General features: G+C 38.9%; 1 protein-coding gene and 1 long non-coding RNA gene across 13 annotated transcripts in view; one reads left to right on the forward strand and one right to left on the reverse strand.

The window, feature by feature from the left end:
* The window catches only part of LOC120407469, a 155052-nt gene extending 142456 nt beyond the window's left edge, over positions 1 to 12596 (reverse strand). For all 11 annotated transcript variants that reach the window (XR_005600000.1, XR_005600005.1, XR_005600004.1 and 8 more), the window contains exon 1: positions 12444 to 12596. This is a non-coding gene — a long non-coding RNA (uncharacterized LOC120407469). The remainder of the gene's footprint in view (positions 1 to 12443) is intronic.
* The window catches only part of PTPRD (protein tyrosine phosphatase receptor type D), a 1010945-nt gene that overhangs the window by 422770 nt on the left and 575363 nt on the right, over positions 1 to 12812 (forward strand). The gene's annotated exons all lie outside the window — the stretch shown is intronic.

Here is a 12812-nt window from a genome sequence, read left to right on the forward strand (position 1 = left end):
TTATGGACAGCATTGGCTTACAGTGTAATTAAGATGAATTTAATAATAGTCTATAGCCACATAAAACCATGATTTTTTAACCATAACATCATGCCCATTTCCAAAAAAATATAAAAATCAATAAGACCATAATATTGTATGTATAACTTATTAGCCAAATGTAATTATTTTAAATTGAGTAATAATTCTTTGCACTGATAGAGTGCCTTTCATCTAAGAATCTCAAAGCACTTGATACCCATTAAATAATTAAGTCTCTCAACACATGTGAGGTAGGTATTTTACAGATGGAGAAACTGAGGCAAGGAGGAGTTAAATGACTTGTCCAAGGTCACACAGTGAGTCAGTAGCACAGCTGAGAATAGAATTTGGGAGTCCTGATTCTCTGTTCTAACAACTAGATCACTTTTTGAGACTTTTTTTCTCATTATGAAAGTTCAAGAGTAGGGGCCCATTTGCCTTACTTCTCTTTTGCCTTTTTTTTTGTTATTTTACATAATTACATCTGACATAAAAATGTATATGTTCTCGTGAGAAAATACTAGCAACTTTAGAATGTAAAATAAAACTCGTAACTCTTTGGAGATGATATACAAACATAAGAAGCACTCGTTTGACTGAGTTTTGAAAATACTCTTATTCTTTACCACAAAAAAATTTCTTGTTTTTCTTCTCAAATTCCAGCTGCTCCTTCATAGTTACAAACGTTTGACAAATTTTGTCAGGGACAGTTTTCCAAATAAGCAGAGGTTCCTGAGGCTACTGACTCCTCCTATTCCCACCCCTTTGGTGATTACCTCTTTTCTCCCTTCTATGTGGCTGCTTTCTCCCTTTGTTTTCTTTCTCACTCCGCTACTCTTGTCAGAATACATGTACCGGTTCTTTAAATCAATGGAAGAAAGCCAGGGAGGCAGGAGTTAGGAAAAAATAGCATGTGATCATGTAATTAAGGACTGTCATAAAGCATACACACAAGGAGGCCAAATTAAGCTTGCACAGTCACTCTTAATTCTGGCATTTCCTAACCTTTGAGTGCTTGACTTTGCAACTTAGTGCTCTTGTAAGGAGAACAATTAAAATGTAATTTCCTAGATTTTTAAAAAGCAAATTTGAAAAAAAAAATGAAATTTCATCTTGTGTAATCACCTCAACACTCACATGGTTTATCAGGGGAGTTGGAACCTTTGGATTGGCAGCACAGACCTCGGCCACTTGAGCTAACAAATAAATTGATAGTAGGACATTGTTAATGGCATTGCTTAATGCACTCCTGGAAAGTGTTCAGAAGCTAAAGTGATAAGTGTAGTGTGAGAACCTAGAATAGAATCCTCTATATGGACCAGCAGGGATGAGATACACACTTCGCCGGTGTGTTCACAGCTATTTGCTGAGAGCAGAGGAATATAGACTCAAGAATCTTGGGTTCTATTCCAGGTCATGGAGGAGGAGTGTGCTGTAGAGATACCAGATCTGCCAGTCTGTGTTCCCTACAAGCAGAGCCGGTGCTAGGCATAAGCCGACTAAACAATTGCTTAGGGCTCTGAGCAGCTCAAGAGAGTCCCCTATTAATTATTAGTATGTGTTAGGATGGGGAGGGGGACAAAAATATTCCTGCTTAGGGTCCCCAATGGGCTAGTACTGGCACTGCAACAAGTCTGACTCCTCCTGGCCCAGTCCTGTCTCTCCATCACACACTGCTCCTTGTCCCAGGCTCTATCCCAATGGCCCTTTGTCCCCATCTCCCCATTCCAATCTATTGCCAGTGCTGCCTCACCACTCCGTGCCCCGGCTCTTGTGCCCCTCTGAATTCAAATCAGGCAGCTTCCTCCACTATCCTATTTGGATGCCAGCAGAGGGAGCATTGAGAGCTCAATAGAGAGTGTCTCCCGGCTGTCCATTCAGGTGCCTGGCCCTGCAGCCCATGGTAACTGGGAGCAGCAACTGTAGGAAAAGTCCTGCTCAGCTCCTGCAGCCTTGGATTGTAGTGCAGGTGGATCTTCAGATGTCAAACTCGTATCAAGACTACTAATCAGATTCAGAGGCTTATAGTTTGGCCAAATATGCGGGGGCCTATTTCCACAGGAACAGCAAAAGGCACATTCTTGACTCCAGAGTCAGAGGCACTGGAGGCAGTCGTCAAAATCCCAGCAAGAATTTTTTTTAACATGGACAAACTACAGTAGTATGTTTTTCCCTAATCATGTTCTCAGAAATGGCTGAGCCATTTTTCCTGACGCTTTCCAGAAAATCTGAGCCTGAGACAGCTACGCAGCATGAAAAATTTCAGCTTGAACAGTTAAAGGTTGGCAAATCTACAACGAATTGAAAACAGGGTCTGCTAATGGGAATACCAGGCTACCATAACTATAAGTGGAGCTGGTAAGGGTCAGACTGTACCTGGGCCTGTGTCAGTGTTGAAAGGCGAGGGGAGGATCAGGGAAGGTCCAAGCTAGCTCAGTGGAACCTCCTTCCACCCTTTGCAGAAGACAGTGAGGCCCAGTCCTTGTGCTAAGGGAGTGCAAAAACTGAAGCTAGCATCCAGAGAGGACAGAATAGGGCAAGGCCTGGCTCAACCTCATGGGTTCAGGAGGAGCATCTGCTGTGTTCGACAGGAGGAATTACTCTGGACAATGCTTCCCCACTTAAATCAGGCACAATGACTCTGGGACTTTGCGCTGGGGTGGTTAATCTCTGCACCTCCCAATATAAAGGACTGTGCCTTAAAATCACTATCTAACCCAAAATATTTGGGGCAAGAATATCCTGTCCTACATTGCCCACTCAGAGGACACAAAGGAACTTCTTACTGCCCTGCAGGTACTGTGCACCTGGTGGGTCCCAGCACAAGGACAGACGAGCAGCCTGCGTGGGACTGCTGCTCCTTCTCCTGCACAGGTGGGGTGGAGAATGGACAGGCAAGAAGGGGACAGAGCCAAATTGGTATAGAAAAGAAGCAGATAGATGAATGACGTAGTCACAACTCCTTTCCTAGTCTGCTCCTGGAACAGCCCGCCCCTTCCTCGGGGCAGATTGTAAACGTACTTGTAGCCTTTTGCTTATAGAGTAACTCTTCACATAACATTGTAGTTATGTTCCTGAAATATGCCACTTTAAGTGAAACAATGTTAAGTGAATCCCATTTCCCCACAAGAATTAATGTAAATCTGGGGGTTAGATTGCAGGGAATTTTTTTTTCGCTAGACAAAATACTCTCTCTCTCTCTCTCTCTCTCTTTTTATATATACACACAGACATACACAGTATAAGTTTTAAACAAACAATTTAATACTGGTACACAATGATGATGATTGTGAAGCTTGGTTGAAGTGGTGAAGTCAAGGGGTGGGATATTTCCAGGAATGCCTTGCTGCTAAATGATGAACTTTTCAAGGGTTAACTCGTTGTTAATGTAGCCTCACATTCTACAAGACAGCACGAATGGAGCGAGGGAGACAGCATGGCAAACAGAGACAGAGAGACGCACACCATGTGTGTGTGAGAGAGAGATGCACATTGCCCCTTTATGTACGTGGCCTTGTTAAGTAGATCAGCAAGCTGAGACTGCAGCTGCTGCCAGGAAGCTCCCTCCGCCCTGAGCCCTGTCATGTCCCCCCTGCTCTATATGGAGAAGGGGTAAGCGGGGGACAGGAGCAGAGGGGAGGGAGACACCCTGACATTAGCCCCCACATTGAAATATGGCTTGTGCTGTAAATGGTGCCATATTTTTCTGCAAGAAGTCAAGCACAAAAGTTTAGAATGTACTTCACAGCTTTTACATTGCATGTTTTTGAAGTGTTCTTCCTTTAGGATGAAACAACATATTTGTTTCTACTGTTTTCATGAGTTCATCCAAGTAATGAGCCTAATGAGTCAGAATGTTTTTGGTAATAACAAATAGCACTTCTGTAAAACTTTACAATTTCAGAGCTCTGTACAAATGCTACCTAATTTTGTTTAGAAAAAGACTGGGGCATGATGCATCACCTATACAGGAGAGGATGGATAGGAGATGGAATAAAGAGGAGATACACCAGAAAATAGCTTTTCTGACCTCATCTGACTTATTTCTTCTCCCGCAGTGCTACATTTTCATGTTATCTAGGATCACTATTAAAGCAAAGTGACTGACTAGAGAAGTTTTAAATAAATAAATATGTTTGGGGGTGTATATTTCATGCTATGATATAAATAATACACTTTTTAAAAGCAACCTGCAGGTGGTCCTAGAGCTAATGCAACTGAATGGGAAATAATACATTTTTAAAATTCTTGATTTTCTGGGAAGCATGTACTGTGTAATATTGTGATTCTGCAAACACTTCTGCGCGTCCTTAACTTTATAACCATGAGCAGTCCCATTGCTCACAGTACTAAAGTTAAGAATGCATATAAATGTTTGCAGGATCAGAACTTAACAGCTCTTGTGTTAAGACAAGGAAACATACAGGTTTTTTCTGGCTATTTTAAAGAAAATATTTTTGAATATTCAATTGGTAAAGAGTGTGATGGAAATGAAGAAGGCAAAATGATGGAGCAAAAAGAAACAGTAATTCTTTCTTTGATTAATGCATAAGGGCTTTTTTTCTGCTCGTTTTGGCTTTGACCTAAGAAGCAAATGTGTATTTTTGATTATTTATGTCAGCAATATGTATGTAAACTGAAGTTTTGAGGGTTCCCCCTCATCATCCCCCTGCTCTATCATACTTTGTAATTAGAGAATCTGTAATGTTTTAATAATACAGTAAAAATATAATCAGAACATGTGTAATCTTTATTTCCAAGAGCACTGTATACTTAATATTTGTTAAAGAAAACCTGTTTGTTACTGGGCCCTGATTTAACAATTTACAGCATATATTGCAATAATACAGTATAATTTGCCAAAGAAATCGCTGCTGTGATACAGTACATAGTTGAGTTTATGTGCGGTAATATTTGTAGCAAGTTGCCAGCTTCATCAGCTGAACAATCCCCCCCCCCCCCCCCCGGTTTAAGATAGCCGTACTATGCTGTAAATAGCTTTATATTTTAAAACTGTAAATGTGATGCTGCAGATATACTTGTTTTCTATCTGCTCTAGCAAAAAGGAAAGTTTTTCTCTATTAAATTGCTAATTTGATACATTAGTCTCTCAAATATAAGATGAGACGAGTTTCATTGTACAACATTCACAGAGCAGTACATTTCTTGGATTATGGATTCCACACACCTCTTTTCACAGAGACATCTGTGACCATGACCTCTTATCATTAATACCCCCAGCAGAAGGGTGATGGTGCCACCAGCTGATTGCCATGGTCCTAAGAGACTGGCTCAGGATAAGCACTCCCCTAAAACACCATTAGAAAGGTGAAATGGACGTTTTTTAAAAATATGACGAATGAATCATGGATCTGATATGAATCTAATTTTTTTATTTCAATTATACTTTCAAAGTTTTACATCAAAACAAGAGTATTATTGAGTTTTTAAAAGGTCGACAAATCACCCTAAAGAGTCGGAAATGGACTGAGCCCTGATTCCGCAAGGCACTTAAGCATGTGTATAATTTTAAGTACGTGAGCAGTTCCATTAAAAATAATAATACCTAGCTTTTATGTAGTGCTTTTCATCAGTAGATCTCATAAACATAAATTTAAGTACCTTGCTGAATCGAAAATTGAATTTTAGCATTGGATTTTTTTAAAAATTTAATATATTTCAAAACCAGGCACTTTGGGTTTTATCTGCATTATTATTCTGATTTCAAAGAAAGCTTCATGGAATCCATACATTTATACAGCTATTATTTTTAATAAAATTTTCCATGATTCACCTGTAAATTCCCCTCCACTCCCTGGACTTGACCATGAGACACTGATGGCGCTAAATGTTCTGGTATATTATATGTTATAGCCTTCTAACATCTCCATTTAATTGTGCTTTTCCTTTAACTGCATTTTATGTAGTAAATAGAAATTGCCTTGATTAAAAAAATTCAGGTCTATTACTTTGTTCAGCTTCCAATGTTGGCCAATTTACATGTCTAGTGACCACAGAAGGCCTGAAAATGTGACATTGCAGCAAACAAAGGCCGAACTGGGTCACAGCACAATTTTCCTGTGAGTCTGATCATTTTCAGTCTCTTTCAAAACTCTGAAGGACATAGAAAATTACTCCTGAGCAAATAACATTTAAAACATAAGAAGACTGAATGAATGTTTACAGGTAACCAACAGAGGAAAAAAGAATACATTTTTAAAGTCATTAAATAGAATGTATTTAATATATTATTCCTGAAATCAATTTTTCATGTAAAATGTGTGACTCTCAGGGGTAAATTCTAATAAGGTTCAATCCTGACCTCCTTACCCAGGCAAATCTTCCATACTAAGTAAGCAGTTAGAGTGAACATGTGGACAAGTAACAGTATGACAATATATCACTTACAACCTCAAACCAATAGAGAGAAACAGTTAAATTCCAGATTACAGCTGGTCTCAGTGAGAAAAACGTTAGATGCTAATATACCAGTTTACTGGATATTTTTCAGTAGTGGTTTTTAATATGCCATGTAGGACAAAAACAGGGCTAAATTATTATATTGTTTCCTTTCTTGTTCAGTTTTTCTTGAGCTATCTGTGATGTGTTTTCTTTTTTCTTAATAATTTTCATTTTATTTTAAAGAACACAATCCACCAAAAATAATAAATACATTTATATTCTCGAAAAATGGATCTGTTTTGTGGTATATACAATTGTGTAAATGGTTTAAATATTCAAATGAAGAAGAATACAGCTTTGCAATAGGTTTCGTTGCCACCATCAATGAGATCGTTGAGGGAGAGGAAATCTGACAATAAATTTGATCATAAAGATATAGGCAGTTTAGGCAGTCTGCCAAGAAATATTGGTCTACTGTTTATACTAACTCAGCACAAGCATGTGAGATCACCTTCTGTTTTGAAAACCTATAACATATATTAACGTGTTTTTGACCTGTATACATACAGACACCATAGTCATCAGCTAATGTATATGCATGTAACATTACGGAAACAACTCATAGCTTTGGACTCCAAAATAATGGGTGAAATCCTGGCCTCACTGAAGTGAATGGGAGTTTTTCAATTGACTTCAATGGAGCGAGGATTTCACCCCAATGTATTTGTCCAGTGAGCTAAAGAAGCACTTCCATTAGCTCAGGACTTGATTCAGGACAACTTCTCTAATCAGGACAGCACTTTATCTCATGGACATCAGCGGGAGCATCTGCTCAAAAGTTAAGTACACGTTAAATACTAGCCTAAATAGGGATGATTTGAGCATGTGTTTAAGCGTTGTCCTGAATTGAAGTCTCAGTATCCACTAGCTGAGGGAGCTGATACGGTATGTATAGGTGACTTTGACATATTCCATGCCATATGAACAAACCAATAAAAGGGCGTTTATATACAGGGTTACTCAGGAAAGTTAATCCAAAATCACTAAAGGTGGGAATTAAAATTGGATTAAAATACATTAAAACTTATGTGTATGCTCCTATTCTGAATTAAAGTGGCCTTCAGTTTATTGTATTTCACTTCCAAAATGAATAAAGTCAGCAGCTTTCAACTAGGGGTCCAGGACCCTCTGGGGGCTGCGAGCAGGTTTCAGGGGGTCCGCCAAGCAGGGCCAGTGTTCGACTCACTGCGGCCCAGGGCGAAAAGCCAACATCCCGCCATGTGGGGCAGAAGTCCGAGGCCCTGAGCACTACCACCCGGGGATGAAGCCAAAGACTGAGCAACTTAAGTTCATGGGGCTACGGGTAATTGCTGTGCTTTCTAGCCCCTAACGCTGGCCCTGAATTTCATATGCTGAACAATATTTGTTATGGCACAGGTGGGCCATGGAGTTGAGGGGGCCTCAGAAAGAAAAAGGTTGAGAACCCCTGAATTAAGCTACAATGAATTACGGTCACTTTAATTCAGAATGAGTGAATCCACAAAGGGATTTAACACAGTTTAACTAAGCCCAAATACTAATAATACAATATAAATTACAAAACTAGGTTCTTAACTTTATTTCAGTATATTTGTGGTGTAATTTTCCTTGTGTGGTTTGTTTAATTTTGTTTTTTGATAAGAAACATATTTGTTGGAGTTTGCTGAGTTAATGTTGATGGGTAAAATTTTCAAAAGGACATAAGTGACTTAAGAGTCTAACTCCCATTTTCAACAGGTATTTAGTCCCCTGGGAATATGTTTTATTACCTTTGAAATTGGACTTGGGCTCCTAAATCACTTAGCAAGGACTCTTTTTGGTAAATATGCCCAGATACCTAATTGAATTGCTTTAAAACTGCTTTTTTTGACTGTCGGAATGTGTCATGATTTGAGGTCAGATTAAATTAGGCTGTACTTCCCTTCTGTTACCCTTCAGCTATATGCTAAATCCCACGAGGTCTCTTGCTTCCCAGGCTGGCAGAGGCTTAGAGTATATACTTGTGAAGACAAGGTGCTCATTGACTTGGAGAAAGAAGACCATCTTATTTTACTCTGTATTGACCAGGTGAGCAGCACTGAGCTGGCTTCCAGTCTAGCCTCTTTTCCAAAACACTGCAGCAGTAGGCCTTAAAGGGGGCAGTTTGTATAACAGTAGAAGTGTGAATGGAGAGATGGCCATTGCCGGTTTGTGTTGATTTTATATTAAATGTTCCGTTTGCATTTTTGTTTTTATGTATTTTAAAGAAGAGGATATCTGGGATAAGCTTTCCTAATTTTCATGAGGTGGAAAGGGAATTTCTTCATATGCCACTCCAAGCAATCCCAGCCTTTCTAGAAGCAAGACAACACTCTAATGAAAATAAGGGTAATTCAGAGTATTAAGGAATCCTGGATGCTAACTGACTGATGATTTATAAACTAATGATTTATAATACCAAAAAATGTGTCATTCCTTAGAAATTCACTGTGACACATTGTCGAGCAATTAACATGATGCAATGTGATTCACTGCCTACACGTTTAATTGATAATCCACATTTTAAATGAGAAAAGTCAATATTGCAATGTGCACTATCCAAAAGCACTTTCGCAAAGCTACATTCAAGCCCTCTTGTTGTAACCTGATTGTGAGCCAAAAAACAACGCGTACAGTTTGCAATTTGCATGTGAATAGGGACAGTCAGAAGACAATGGAGCTGTGAATATGAGAACAGAATCAAAGTCCTGGACATTGTGGAAATTGTCAAAAATGAAAAAATTGGCAATGGGTTTGAATGTGTGACCAGAATAGATGATGATAGTTCAGTGTGACTAATAACAGAATAGCAACCAAGGAGCATAAAATATAATGATGGAGAAAGAAGACTAGATGGATGATGGGTGAGGTGAAAAGACAGGTTAGAGCACTGTGATAATGGATGCAGACTAAAAACATCTCAAGAAATTCTGGGAGAAGAGCAGCACAGGGCAGTGAGAATTTGGATCACATCTTTATCCAGCAGCGTATACCGAAGTTCTATCTGTCCTTCTTCCCCTTTTTTACAGCACTTTCTTCTCCTTTTTTGAAAATTTCATTCTTAATTTCTCCACATAAAAAAATCATTCAGCATAGTAAAGTCTCAAAGAAACTGAGAGGCAGTGTCAACTGATGCAAGACACTATCAAAAGGACCTAAATTTATATTATGATTAAAAATGTGGGTGGAGTGTTCTTGGACTGTAAAGATCATTTTAAAAGATTGGGTTCTCTGTCTAAATTTCATCATTACAGAACTTCTTGGAATCTAAATTATAACAAGAATGCCTCTTTTCAGATCTATATCTTCTTTTTCCTAAAAAATAATTGAGATTTGCCAATTAGTTATGCTAACAACACTAGAATTCAGAAAAAGTGACTAAATAATGAATATTACTGTGGCATTCAAAAAAGGATCTTAATGAAATTTGAAGCAATATTTCGGATGGAATTCATAATAATGACAGCACATTAGAACTAAGGCCGTCATGTGATTAAAAAAAATTAATCACGATTAATCATGCGATTAATTGCACTGTTAATAGAATACCATTTATTCAAATATTTTTGGATGTTTTCTACATTTTCAAATATATTGATTTCAATTACAACACAGGATACAAAGTGTACAGTACTCACTTTATATTTATTTTTATTACAAATATTTGCACTATAAAAATTATATTTCAATTAATCTAATACAAGTACTGTAATGCAATCTCTTTATAATGAAAGTTGAACTTACCAATGTAGAATTATGTACAAAAAATAACTGCATTCAAAAATAAAACAATATAGAACTTTAGAATGTACAAGTCCACTCAGTCCTACTTCACCCAATCGCTCAGACAAACGAGTTTGGTTACAATTTGAAGGAGATAATGCTGCCCATGTTTTGTTTACAATGTCACCTGAAAGTGAGAACAGGTGTTCGCATGGCACTGTTGTAGACAGCATCGCAAGATATTTATGTGCCAGATGTGCTAAAGATTCATATGTCCCTTCATGCTTCAACCACCATTCCAGAAAACATGCATCCATGCTGATGACGGGTTCTGCTCAATAACGATCCAAAGCAGAGTGGACCGACGTGTGTTCATTTTCTTCATATGAATCAGATGCCACCAGCAGAAGGTTGATTTTCTTTTTTGGTGGTTCGCGTTTTGCAGTTTCCGTATTGGAGTGTTGCTCTACTAATACATCTGAAAGCATTCTCCACATCTCGACCCTCTCAGATTTTGGAAGGCACTTCAGATTCTTAAACTTTGGCTCAAGTGCTGTATCTATCCTTAGAAATCTCACATTGGTACCTTTTTTGCGTTTTGTCAAATCTGCTATGAAAGTGTTCTTAAAACGAACATGTGCTGGATCATCATCTGAGACTGCTATAACATGAAATATATGGCAGAATGTGGGTAAAGCAGAGTAGGAGACATACAATTGTCTCCCAAGGAGTTCAGCCTCAAATTTAATTATTTTTTTAACAAGCATTGTCAGCATGGAAGCATGTCCTTTGGAATGGTGGCCGAAGCATGAAGGGGCATCTGAATGTTTAGCATATCTGGCACGTAAATACTTTGCAATGCTGGCTACAAAAGTGCCATGTGAACCTGTTCTCACTTGCAGGTGGCACTGTAAATAAGAAGCAGGCAGCAGTATCTCCTGTAAATGTAAACAAAGTTGTCTGTTTTAGCAATTGGCTGTATAAGAAGTAGGACTGAGTGGACTTATAGGCTCTAATGTTTTACATTGTTTTGTTTCTGAGTGCAGTTATATCACCAAAAAAATCTACATTTGTAAGTTGCACTTTCACAATAAAGAGTTTGCACTACAGTACTTGTATGAAGTGAATTGAAAAATACTATTTCTTTTGTTTGCCATTTTTACAGTGCAAATATTTGTAATAAAATGATATAAAGTGAGCACTGTACACGTATTGTGTTGTAATATAAATCAATATATTTGAAAATGTAGAAAAATATTCAAAAATATTTAATAAATTCAAATTGGTATTCTATTGTTTAACAGTGTGATTAATCATGATTCATTTTTTTTATTCGCAGTTAATTTTTTTGAGTTAATTGTGTGAGTTAACTGCAATTAATCAACAGCCCTAATTAGAACCAAAAGTCTAATATGTTATGTCTTCCCTTCAATCCCTTTGAATTGATTCTCCCCCTCCTCCCCATTTGGAAGATGTTTGAAGTGAACATGAAGTGGCTATGGACCAAAAATTGTGGAGAAAGGGTAAAACTACTGGGATTCCTAGCAGTCCTTAGCAGCCAAGATTCACAATGGATGGATGTTTACTGCTTGAAGAGATTTTTGGCATGATATCTCTCCTGCAGTCCTTTGATATCTCTTCTGCCAGGTGGTGTGGGCAGTAATGAGGGCCAGGTTGAATATCTAGGGGTTCCTCTTAACAATACAAACCAGAACTGGCCTGAACTTCTACCCAGTAATCTGGTAAAACTAAACACTGCCCCAGGCACTGCTAAGAGGCTATCCTTCCCCATCTGCAAACACTGAAATGTCTACAACAAAAGAAGAGAGAAGCTGGGTGAGGAAATGTCTTTTATTGGACCAACTGCTCCTGGCGAAAGAGAGAAGTTTTCGAGCCACACAGCCCTGAAGAAGAGCTTCTCTCTCTCACCAGCAGCAGTTGGTCCGATAAAAGATATTACCTCACCCACCTTGTCTTTCTAGGATCCTGGGACCGACACGGCTATAACTACACGGCATATAACAAAAGAAAATTTGTATTAAAAGGGAAGGGGAATCTCAGCAGGAATTTGGAAAAATGCCTCAACGATGATTCAATAAGCATGCAAACCACAAGTAAACTGCCACAGTACATTGAGCAGTTTCTTTTGCCTCGGTTTACCAACTTGCAGTGCGAAAGTCCAATGCACAAATGTCCCTTTAACAGGCCACTTCCCTTTCGCTCTGCTGCATCACACTCACAGTTGATTGTCCAAAGTCATCAAAGTCTCAGAATTCAGGGGTGCGTTCACCTGCCATGCCTGAAAAGGAGAGGAGGAGCGAACAATGCCTCTTTTTCTGCCTCTGCCCACTGTCTCTGCTGCTGCTTGCAACTCACTGCCACTGTTCACCCTGCTGCTGACACTGCTTGCTGCCTTTGTGATGCTGTGTTCTGAGGTTCCACCACTGAGCCCAGTTCTTAGTGATTTCAGCTCTTAGTGATGTCACCAGACTGCAGGGAACCTCGCTGCTACTGCGGCCTCTGCCCTTCATGGCCACCTTTGGCTCTGCTCACTGCTGCCATTCCTTGCTGGTTTTACTCACTTTGGTGAGGCTATGTTCTGAGGTTCC

The sequence above is a fragment of the Mauremys reevesii genome, linkage group 6, assembly GCF_016161935.1.
Source record: "Mauremys reevesii isolate NIE-2019 linkage group 6, ASM1616193v1, whole genome shotgun sequence".
Classification (NCBI taxonomy): domain Eukaryota; kingdom Metazoa; phylum Chordata; order Testudines; family Geoemydidae; genus Mauremys; species Mauremys reevesii.